Genomic DNA, 10,919 nt, shown 5'->3' on the forward strand with positions numbered 1-10,919 from the left:
TTTGGTAAGCACTTACCATATTCCAGAAACTTTCTGAAGTGCCTTCCATACGCTATCTCATGTCTCTCATCAACCATCCAACAAGAGGAGACTGAAGCTCAGCAAGGTTAAATGACTTTTACAAACATCCATGGATAGTAAGAGAGAAAGCAGACCTAAACAAAGGAAAGAACTGGAAAAGCTGGTGATGTTTACTGCATGATAAAATAAAACCCAACCTCCTTAACAAATTCAACCAGGTCCTTTTCCCCCTAGATTTATCTCCCACCACCAACCCCCTTGGTCCTTTTCTCTGGCCATACAGAATAACTTATACTGTAAGTCTGCAGTATTAAAAACTGCTTTATACTTCAGCATTTCGCATAGGTTTTTGTTTCTACATTGAGTGCCTTCCTGAATACCCCTCCTTTATCAAGAAGACTCCTCCCTACTCATCCTTGTATCCATTTCATCCTACTTGGAGGGAATTTAATCACTCCCTCCTTTGTACTACTTCTGGACCTTAGGCTTGCAGTTGGTACATGATAGCTAAAATAAAACGTTCAGCCCTAGGAAATTAACAGTGCCCATGCTTTAACACAATTATTCATTTATGGTATACCAGGCATGGCTGAAGGTACTGAGTACTAGAAATACAGTAATAAGCAAAACAGATACAGTCCCCATTCTCACAGAACTTACTTACACTCTAATAAGGAAGGCAGACATTATACAACTAACCATATCAATAATTACCATTGTGATCATTGTTTTGAAGGAAAAGTAATGGGAGATATAAAAGAAAAAGCTATTTTGGTGCCATGATCAGGGAAGATTTCACAAAGCAACACTTAGGTGGGATTTCTGAAGAATGAGTTAGGCAAAAATATGGGGAAGGACACTCCAAGTAGAGGGAATAACATGTGTAAAGACCATGAGGAACTTTGAAAAATGGAAAGAAAACAAATGTGGCTGGAATTTGGGATAGAATGAGAGAATGACATCCAGTGAAGCTGGAGAGAGAATTGAGAGCCAAATTATACCACTCACTTAAACAGTATTATTGATTTTGGACTTTATCCTGGGAGTAATGGAGGAGAGACAGTGAAGAGTTTCAAGCAGGGAAATGATATAACCAGAATTCTATTCTAAAGAGAGCAGTCCCTGTGGAGAACATGTGGAGAGAGGGGCAAGGATGGATGCAAGGAAACCACCTAAATAGCTATTCATTTATTTAGCCATCTCATTAATGTTTATTGAATGCCTACCACGTGCCAGATTCTATACTAGGCTTTGAGGATACAGCAGTGAACAAGACAGACAAAAGCCCTGCCCTGATGGATCTTACACTAAAAGTCTAGGTGACAAATGCTGGTGGTTTAGACTATGGTGGTGATGATATGGATGAAGAAGAGTGTATTAGTCAGCTTGGGCTGCCATCATCCAGTACCACAGACTAGGTGGCTTAACAACAAATTTATTTTCTCACAGTTCTGGAAGCTAGAATTCTGAGATCAGGGTTGATTTCTTTCTTTCTTCTTCTTTTTATTAAAAAAATATTTATTTGGCTGCTTCAGGTCTTAGTTGCGGCATGCTCGATCTTTAGTTACGGCATGTGAACTCTTAGTTGTGGCATGTGGGATCTAGTTCCCTGACCAGGGATAAAACCCAGGTCCCTTGCATTGGGAGTGTGGAGTCTTAGCCACTGGACCACCAGGGAAGTCCCAGGGTTGATTTCTTAAGGCCTCTCTCCTTAGCTTATAGAGGACCACCTTCTCCCTGTGTCTTCACATGGTCTTCCTTGTGTGTGTGTGTGTGTATGTGTGTGTCCTAATCTCTTCCTGTGAGGATATCAGTCATATTGGATTAGGGCCCACCCATATGACCTCATTTTAACTTAATTACCTCTCTAAAGGCCCTATCTCCAAATACAGTCACATTTTGAGGTTTAGGGTTGGGACTTCAACATATTAATTTGGGGGAGGACATGATTCAGCCCATAACAAGGAGTGAATGGATTTTTTTAAAAAATATTTAGGACAGAGAATGATCAGTAATTGACAATTAAGGAGTAAAGAGAAGGAGATGCCAAGGATGGGTCTCAGGTTTCTGGCATGTAAAACAATAGGGTGGTGCTATTGACCTACTTGATAAGGAACACTGGAAGAAAGTTCACAAGGATCCATTTCCTCTTTTCAGTAGTTGTCCTTTTAGGGTCCTAAAGCAATGTACAAAGATATGATAGTTTGGCCAGCAGCATATCACAATATTTATTGGCACATTATATAAAATATATGGGGAGATTGTATCATCCATGCAAATCTGAATTAGAAAGAGAACTTTCAAAAATGATTTTATCAACCAGACTTTCCTCATGCACTTCACAATTAAATATCTCCTCCCATTACCTTAACAGGAACCATTTAGGTGGAGTTGTGAAGGCCAAAGCCAGAGTGTAACAGATAGAATGTCAAAGAGAAAATGAAGTGAGGAAAGGTTGACAGTGTGGGTCAGGCTGGAGAGACACATAAAGTCCACGGATGGTTTGTTTTTAGATGAGAAATAAGTGTTTGTTTAAGTTTGCATAGGAATAACCCAATAGAGATAGAGAGGTTGATGATATAAGAGAGAAACATTTATGGCAAAAAAAACCCCCTGAGGACAGGGAAGGGCTGACTCCAGAGCTCAATGGAAGGATTAGCCTCTGATAAGTAGAAACCATCTCTTCCACTGGAATAAAAGGATAGGAGGAGAAGATGAGACAGATACAGGGAAGGCCTGTAGATTTACCAGGGCAAAGTTGAGGGAGTTATATCAGAAGATCTGGATAAGGTCAAAGTGTAAGGGGAAGATATTGATCAGTTATGTTGAAAGGATAGATAGGTGGCTGTGCTCAGAGAATGGAATTTCTGATTCAAGGCTTCAAATGCAGAAGAGTTTTGAGTGATAATGAGATCATTCGAGTTGGTGGCTGAGATAGAGTGGAGGTCATTGATGAGAAGGAGGCCAAATAAATGAGAGGCCAAGATATTAGATGAAGTTTTTCATGGCTTTTCATGGCAAGTTATGGGAAGCCAAGCTTCAGCTGACTTAAATTGTTGGAATATTAGGTATATATCTTGAAATCCACAAAGTGGTATTCTAGGTTGACTTCATCCACTGGCTCCAAACATGTTTCACTGCAGTTTTCTCATTATTTTCCCCCCTCCATGTGTTGGTTTCACACTCCATCTAGTAGCAAATAAAAATATCCTGTGAGACCTCTCAGAATTTCTAAAATATTGATTTTAATTATAAATCATTCCAAGAGATACATTGTTATCCAAACTTATTTAGCAATGGAATGCCTTTCTGGGGACACTAGTGTTGCGTGGAATATACTTTGGAAAATGCTTCTATAACCTTGCTAGACAACAGTTGTTGACTATTACAGTGGCTAGTCACAGAAACTTACTCTGGCTTATGTATGAAAAAAAAGAATTTATTAAATAACACTGACTAGGGACTTCCCTGGTGGCACAATGGTTAAGAATCCGCCTGCCAATGCAGGGGACATGGGTTCGATCCCTGGTCTGGGAAGATCCCACATGCCGCAGAGCAACAAAGCCCGTGTGCCACACCTACTGAGCCTGCGTTCTAGAGCCCGCGAGCCACAACTGCTGAAGCCCACGTGCCACAAGTACTGAAGCCCACACACCTAGAGCCTGTGCTCTGCAATAAGAGAAGCCACCGCAATGAGAAGCCCGCGCACCGCAACATAGAGTAGCCTCCACTCTCCACAACTAGAGAAAAGCCATCGCGCAGCAACGAAGACCCAATGCAGCCATAAATAAATTAATTAATTAATTAACTAACTAATTAATTAATTAAAAAAACATAACACTGACTAGATCATAAACTACCCAGGGATGCTGGAGAACCAGGTTTGGGGTACACATTGCAGACATGCTGGGGAAGACACCATGGCTGTCACCACTAAGTACTAAACTTGTACTGCTTGAAAACCACTAGCCTCCAACACTGGACACCACCATGGGCATTATAACCACCACTGCCCCAAGAACTCAGTCTTCCAGCACACGCTGTTGTCTGCAGGAAGGTGTATCTGATTGGCTGAGCCTAGGTCATTTGCCTATAGTCTAGCTGCAAAGGAGGCTGGGAAAGCAATTATCTGGTATTTCCAACTTCTAAAATGGAAAGAGTTCTGCCTCCCTCCAAAATTTATAAGGTGAAGGATTTCTTGAATCTAAGAAGGATAATTTAGTGGCTAAAATAATTTTTTAATGGCTACATAATACACTAATTTCTTTGCCCAACTTGAACTATATTATTTCCCGCCTACCCATATTTACACTTAAAAGGAAAAAACACTTCAACATAATGCAACTCAAAATGCAATTACCCACTCACCAAAAGCAGTACAATCCAAAGTCTCATTATTTACTACATCCAGTTACAAATCTAGAACTTCTAAGTGAATCTTTGGACTCACACCTGTATATATGATATATTAATCAGGAAGTTCACCACTATAATAAGCAAGGTTCTATTGTGGATAATAGGAACCATGCTAGCTATTTTAATCAGAAAGCATTTAATACAGGGAATTAGGTACTAAAAAAAATCACTGAAATGACTAGAGGAACAAACACTAAGCTGGGCCCCAAGGAATGACTCCAAGACATTGTAGGCTGTCCCGACATGGGAAATGAAAGTTTTACATCACTCGGGAAGGAATCTGCCCTCCCAGGTTATGGTTTCGGGATCACACCATCTTGGCCACCATCTGGAAATAAGCAAGCCATTGTCCTCCTGGAACACTCTGCGATAGCTACAACCTGGGATCAGGAAGCTGCTGCCACAATACTTGTCTCCAGAGCCACATCACACCTGTGAAGTCACACCAGCAAAATGGAGGCCTCACACTCTGCCAACTCTTCCCCAACCGTTCCCAATTCAATCTCACATGAAAGCATCACTGTAAAGTGAGTGCACTTTAGAGGCAATATTGAGTGAGACAGCTTGATGGTGACTAAGATGGTCAGCAAGCCCACAGACGGTTGTACCAAAGCAGAAGCTTGGCGGAAAGGAAATCCAGATTAAGACTCTCTTCCAATAAAATCAGATCGCTGTTTCATCCAGGATAAAAGGAATCCAGTGTAATTAAATTGACACGAGGGGGAATTCCCTGGCAGTCCATTGGTTAGGACTCAGTGCCTTCACTGCCGAGGGCCCAGGTTCAATCCCTGATTGGGGGAACTAAGATCCCGCAAGCCATACAGCACAGCCAAAAAAAAAGAAAAAAAAAAAAAAAACCTACACGAGGTACCTTGCTGTTGGAGTCTCTGGATTGTGTCACCAAGTCCAGAGGTTCAGTGTTGGTTGCTGCAGCTGACAAGTTAGGCACTCAGCAGTGACAGGTTATCCTTGGAGAGGCTGCCTAACTGTGATCAGTGGTCCTGATGCTCATGGCCTAGAATGGCATGGGAGAGCAGCCCAATTATCCCGCCCAATGAAGGGAAGAGAAGTGGTGCTGAGGAGCTGGAAGGGCCACCTGGAGGGGGCTTGCTGACAAGATAAAGGGGCAGGGTGCGTGGACTGACCACTGGAGGCTGATAGGAAAATAGACATCTCAGCAGAGGCCTTCATGGAAGGATGTGCCAGGACCAGGTAGGATGCATTATACCTCAGAAGATGCTAGCATGAGCAGTGTCTCTTATCTGATGTCATGACACTGTATAATTCTCTGAGATTTAAATGCCATCCAGGGAAGGAGAAAAGAGACCAAAAAAATCCTAAAGTTGACCTAGTTTCAACCTCAAATAACCTAAAAAAGCTTGGACCTGACTGTAAGTGGTTTCTCTGTCTTCAGGCAGAATGGCAGTTTGAAAGGGAATTGTTATTGGAATAGACAATTATGTTTCTTTTTTTGTAATTGTATAAGTTGGCTTGAAAATTTATACTTCCTACACAGCATAAGGCATTGATGCAATCCTTGAGTTGGTTGACTTGAATACAAATTGCCTAGTATGGTGTAGTAGTTAAAAGCATGGTTTCCGGGGCCAAATTGCCCACATTCAAATCCCAACTCTGATCCCACTAGCTTAGGTAAGATACTTACCCACTGTGTGCCTCAGTTTCCCTGTCTATAAGGCAGAGATGATGATGATGATGGCAATAGAACCAAATCCATCAGGTTATTGTTAGGATTCAATGAGTTAATACGACTGGAGGATTTAGAACAGTTTCTGGCACACAGTGCTGTATAAATGTTTGCATCTTTAGGTAAAGAATGTTCGAAACCTGTAGTCTTGAAACTTCTATGGTTGCATGATCCCTGAAAGAATTTTGGAAAACTAGGTGCTTTTAAGTTGACTCTTTTGAGATCTAAAATCTTCATCATTTAAATAACGGCAAAGGACATAATTTCTGGTGTACTGTAAATATTAACATTTAGAAAAAGCTGTTATGTCACTTTAAAAAAATGTATCCACTAGAGCCTAAGTACCACAGGAATTTTATACCCACCTTATCCACTTAATTTTTTTCCACTTAAAACTAATACATGGACAGGCTCTTCTTAACCAGTTGGAAATTTTACATTATTCTCTTTCTTCTTGAACTTGCATTTCTTTCACTCCACCCACAGAATTATAAACCAATGTAATGCATTTATATGCTTAAAGTCTCTTATTGATCACCATGTCATACCTCTCTATAGTAAATTTATGTATTTAATTGGAATTAAAATGCTAAAATTCTTATAGTCAAATTCTTTGACTATAAGAATCTAAGTTACATTAGACAATTTTTGTACCCTAGTTTGCAACCTCTTTATCTTTCCCCCCATTTGGCTGTCGCTGTGGTAACCAGCTACGTTTGGAGGTTGAGGACACCTCTCTAAAACTGCATTCCCTTATCTCTTGCTTTCTGCTTCCAAGGCTCTTTGTCACCTCTGTGTCGACATTCTTCCAGGAAATTAGCTCCTCTGAGGCAACCCTGGACCAGAGAGGTAAACAGCTCAATAATAAATCCTATTTTGGTTCTCCCTCCTGTGCTTCACTTTCCCCAGTCTCTCATTCCTGTTCCTGAGAACCTCTTCCTAGAATATATTACCCGTACAGGCCTTATCTCAGGCCCTACTTTTAGGGAAACCTAAGCTAAAATCTAAGAGTTAAAATTTTTTTTCCAGATTCAATTATCGTTACAAGAATTATTAGTATTCCAATCAAAACAATAAATATTACAAATGTTAATAATTATTAAACATAAAAAGTAAAGTTTTATTAAAATTGCATCTCTTAGTGACATGACTTTTTAAAATGTCATTCATATATCTGTGGGAAGAATATTACTTATGGCTAGAATGGGACAGGATTCAGCATTAACTATTTTTTATATCAAGAGTATTCTCAAAATGTTAAAAACTTAATTCTCGGACAGATTTTAAGCACATGCCAAAATTTTAACTTATTAATCAGGACCAACAAGATGACAAAACCAATTCAAAGTTGAAGTAAGATTATTAAATCAGATACAAAACTGGTTAATGACCTAAAGGCATTAACGCTATAACCTCTGAGGTTATCTTCTCCCTGGGAAAGAAATCATTTGCTTCTTATCAGTTTTCTATAAATTTACATCTAACTCTATAGAGTTGTAAAATGTGTGTATCCTAATTAACAGTAAATAGTAAATCAAACTAATTTGTATTCTCTTAGAAAGTCAGATAACCCTTTAGGGAGGCTTGTTACTAAAATGCTGTACAATAACATTAAAAGTTTGGAACAATTTTTCTTAACACTAGTTATTACGTTTAGAAATATAAATGCTTAGAAATGTTCACATAAATAAGCACATGAGAACGGAAGTTTTGTTATTGCAATAGCATTAAATTCTTTGAACTCTTACTGAGTTATATGCCAAAAAATCACAAGTGACCTAATATCAAAAATTTAAAATAAATACCAGTTGATACTTCAATTAGGCCCTCTTTTAGTCATGTTGTAAGCAAAGAAATAGAAAACACTTACCTTGTGAAAGAATTTGTCACCCATTCATTAAAATCATTCACTCTCTCAGTTTCTGGAAAGTATACCGCAAAGACATCAAATACTTATTAACTACCTCTCAAACATTTTCACTTGCCTTGGAGGTACACCACACAACCCAAATGCCACAAAAAGGGCTAAGAAAATCTTTGCCAATGCAACATGCTTTGATAAACTGTGTTCATCTTATCATGTGCTTCAAGTGTATTTTAATGAAACACTTGTCTTTCATTCAATTTATGGAAAAAGTATTATATATTAGCTAAATGGCCAAGTCAGTCTTCACTGTTAAGTCAATCAGCTACATCAGTCTTTCATTTATAAAGACTTCATTTTGGAGAGTTGGAGTGTTTTATTTTATTTTATTTTTAAATTTATTTTATTTTATTATTTATTTTTGGCCGCATTGGGTCTTTGTTGCTACGTGCGGGCTTTTTCTCTAGTTGCGGCGAGCAGGGGCTATTCTTCATTGTGGTGCGCAGGCTTCCCATTGCGGTGGCTTCTCTTGTTGTAAAGCATGGGCTCTAGGCACGTGGGCTTCAGTAGTTGTGGCATACAGGCTCAGTAGTTGTGGCGTGTGGGCTTAGTTGCTCCAAGGCATGTGGGAATCTTCGCAGCCCAGGGTTCGAACCCGTGTCCCCTGAATTGGCAGGCGGATTCTTAACCACTGCACCACCAGGGAAGCCCCAGAATAAGTGTTTTAAAATCAAATGTATTGGGACTTCACTGGCAGTCCAGTGGTTGACTCCGTGCTTCCACTGCAGGGGAACTAAGATTCCATATGCTGCATGGTGCAGCCAAAAAAAAATGTAATTCATTATCTCTAAAATCAAACATATTGACATATACATACAGTAAAATGCCTATATAGAGTTTACAGTTGGATAGGTTTTGACAAATACATACACCTAGGTAAGCATCACAATCAACATTTCCACCACCACAGCAAGTTCCCTCCTGTGCCATTGCAGTTAAATTCCTCTCCCCACACCCCCAATCTCAGGTAACAACTGATTTGATTTCTCAGACTACAGACAAGTTTTGCCTGTTCTGAAACTTCATATAAATGTATTCTTTTTTGGTCTTTTTCACTCAGCATGTTTTTGAGATTCATCCATGTTGCTTTATGTATCAGTAGTTTGTTTTTTTTTATTCTGGGTAGTAGCCTTTTGTATGAATATACCACAATTTATCCACTTATTTGATAGGCATTTAGGTTGTTTCCAGTTTTTTGATATTATGAATAAGGTTTCTATCATTCTTGTACAAGTTTTTGGTTTTTTTAAATATTTATTTTGGCTGCACCGGGTCTTAGTTGCGGCACACGGGATCTTCTTTGCGGCACGCAGGATCTTTAGTTGTGGCATGCGGGCTTTAGTTGCGGCATGCAGGCTTCTTAGCTGCGGCATGCAGGCTTCTTAGTTGTGGCATGTGAACCCTTAGTTGCAGCATGCGTGTGAGATCTAGTTCCCCGACCAGGGATTGAACCCAGGCCCCTTGCATTTGGAGCGTGGAGTCTTACCCACTGGACCACCAGGAAAGTCCCTCTTGTACAAGTTTTTGTTTTTGCAGACTTCTATTTTATATAAGTCACATAATCCTGGAATCCTGGAATTGCTGGATTGCATAGTAAGTGTACATTTAACTTTATAAAACACTCCCAAACTGTTTTCCAAAATGTTTGTACCATTTGACATTCCCATCAACAATAAACTGGAGAGTTCTAGTTGCTCCACATCCCCTCTATACTTGGTATCAACAGTCTTTTTAATTTTAGCAATTCCAGCAGGTGGGAAATAGTATCTCATTATAGTTTTAATCTACATTTCTCTGTTGCCTAATATCACACATTTTCACATGCTTATTGGCCATTCTTATATCTTCTTTTGTGAAGTATCTGTTCAAGTCTTTGCCCAGGGGCAACAATGTAACTTCATTTTTCAAGTCAAATAAACATGTTAACATGAATCTGTATGACAACTATCTTAGTTTCAAATCCTAACTCTAAGACTAATTCCAGATTCTAAGAGGTGAAGACCTGTCATGAATTTGTCACCTGGATGACTTCAAACTTCTTTCTCTTCTCCTTAGACCTCTCCCTCAGGAGAAATGCCTTTTTTTTTTTTTTTTTTTTTTTGTGGTACGCGGGCCTCTCACTGCTGTGGCCTCTCCCGTTGCGGAGCACAGGCTCCGGACGCGCAGGCCCAGCGGCCATGGCTCACGGGCCCAGCCACTCCCCGGCATGTGGGATCCTCCCGGACCGGGGAACGAACCCGTGTCCCCTGCATCAGCAGGCGGACTCCCAACCACTGCGCCACCAGGGAAACCCGAGAAATGCCTTCTTTAATAATAATTGGGGACTGGAAGAAGCAAATTTTCATCACATTCACTCTACAACATTTCTGAATTCAAAATATCTCCAAATGGTGCAAACTGCCCATTTCTAATGTTAGGTTTTACCTTTGACAAACTACGCTTATGACAACTATGTACAAGACAGAAAGCCTTTCTTTAACCAAGGAAGCTTAGTACTATTTCAGAAAGCCTTTCTTTAATCAAGGAAGCTTAGTACTATTTCAATTTACCTTTGTTTGGCACCCCAGAGGTGTTTGCATAATACAGCAATGAACCATATTAAAATTCAGGGTAAGAGGTATGCCTTTCTTCTGTGAAGTGGGGAAAGGTGAATAGTGAGTGATAAGGGAGGTGGGAATGAACCATCTTGATGACATGTCCTGGGAAATCTTTTTTGTTTAATTGTGGTAAAATGTATGTAACAAAATTTATCATTTAAACCACTTTCAAGTGTACAGTTCTGTAGCATTAAGTACATTCACATTGTTGTGTAACTATCACCACCATCCATCTTCAGAACATTTTCATCTTTCC

This window comes from Mesoplodon mirus, assembly GCF_964341445.2.
Source record: "Mesoplodon mirus genome assembly, chromosome: 3".
Taxonomy (NCBI): Eukaryota; Metazoa; Chordata; class Mammalia; order Artiodactyla; family Ziphiidae; genus Mesoplodon; species Mesoplodon mirus.